Below are 1,775 nucleotides of genomic sequence, written 5' to 3' on the forward strand. Positions count from 1 at the left end.
GAATTATGATTGCAATATTTATCATGATAAAGCTTACAAAGAATATACTTCTAATTCATACGTTATTCGCTGGTGCTGTGCTATGTATGGCCCACCCTTTTTTGCTGGATAAGATAAGCGTGATGCCTATTTTGTTATAATTCGTACAAAAAATGTAGTTTCTCATGATTTCCATTCAGATTTACCTTGGCTATCAATTTAAGTAATCTTGGATGGCAAGTTTATGATTTATTTTCATTTCATAATCTACATGTACACATCGCAGCTGTTTCCGACGTATACACAAAATCCGATTCACGTGTTCCTTGCTCGGCTGCATCGGATCCATCATCATGCCACAGACTCCGCTTATGGTAAAAAAAACAATTCAATAAACAACAATAACATAATATTCACAATTATTTTATTTGTTCTACGATTAGAAACAAAGAAAAGAAATAAATGTTCATTTAGGACACGGTACCACTATAAAAAGTATAAAAAATAAAAATAAAGAATAATTTGTAAAATTAAGCTATTATCTGGTTATAAGGTCAGATAAAATAACAAAACACCTCCCCGGCGGGGAATCGAACCCCGGTCTCCCGCGTGACAGGCGGGGATACTTTCCACTATACTACCGAGGATGATGAGAGTCGAACAAAATACGGGAATAAAATACGTTCTCAATTCAAAAAAGTTATTTTATTATAGAATTGAATAGAAATTTACCTATATGTTTTTTATTCATGGATATTCTATACGAGCTTGTAAATCAGAAATGTTATATTCTATTTCGAAATTCTAAATGTTCGTGTAAATTTAAAACGTTTTTGCAATTAATAAAAACAACAATATCCAAATACACTTAATTATTTTAACTGATATTCGTCCAATTTGTAAGTGTATATACGTATCAGTATTGAAACTGTATAGATAACTACCTAGGGCAGCACATTTTGTTTAGTATTTATTTATTGCTCGTAAATATTCCACTTTCGGACAAATGTCTTCTATATCGTTCAGATTTTTCAAACGTGCCACAATCCTGATGCAATAATGGTTTTGTGGTTATATATCATTTTCTAACCTATACGTGCATATTTTCCTATAACGCCGAGCATGAGTTCTAGTACAAATTAAGCAAATAAAAAATTCGTGTTGCTTGTTTAAGTTTGAACCTTAAATTTCCGGTTAAGAATCACGCGGTCTATGCACGGCGCTATTTCGTCTCTTTATAACAATTGGTGCATTTAATGTATATACTTGGGGTAGAGTTTTTGTGTAAGCCCGTCTGGATAACATTAACTATATTCCTAACAGCAATGCTTAGTGTTGTTGCGGTCCGGCTTGAAGTCAGTGAGCCAATTTAACAACAGGTCTAGAGGACATAACATCTCCGTTCCCAGAAAAAACCGCGGGCGATAACTAGTAAATGACATTTCGTATTAATTATGATTTTTAGCAGAATTTGTTATTGATCTTGCTTTTGGTTACTTTTTTCCATATAATTGATAAAACAAATTATATTTAAATCAATAGTTACGCTAAATAGTGTACGTTTATTGGAAACATTTCTTTATTAATTTTTTAAATTCGAAATGAAATTTATTGAGCTTCAAAATCGGCTTATTAACGTCTAGATTTATAATTAATTGGTATATTTCGTAACTAAGGATAATGGTTCCGTATAGCATAATTGGTAATTATTTTATTACTAGACAAAAAACCCAGCTTCGCTCGGGTAAAATAAATAATATTAAACAAATACGGTTTATTATTTATAAAATTTACTG

At 31.4% G+C, this 1,775-nt stretch overlaps 1 non-coding gene across 1 annotated transcript; it reads right to left on the reverse strand.

The window, feature by feature from the left end:
- Nucleotides 1–554: 554 nt before the first annotated feature.
- On the reverse strand, nt 555–626 carry Trnad-guc (transfer RNA aspartic acid (anticodon GUC)). The gene has a single exon. It is a non-coding gene; the product is annotated as a tRNA-Asp (tRNA).
- Between the last annotated feature and the right edge of the window lie 1,149 nt (nt 627–1,775).

Source organism: Vanessa tameamea, chromosome 3 (assembly GCF_037043105.1).
Source record: "Vanessa tameamea isolate UH-Manoa-2023 chromosome 3, ilVanTame1 primary haplotype, whole genome shotgun sequence".
Taxonomy (NCBI): domain Eukaryota; kingdom Metazoa; phylum Arthropoda; class Insecta; order Lepidoptera; family Nymphalidae; genus Vanessa; species Vanessa tameamea.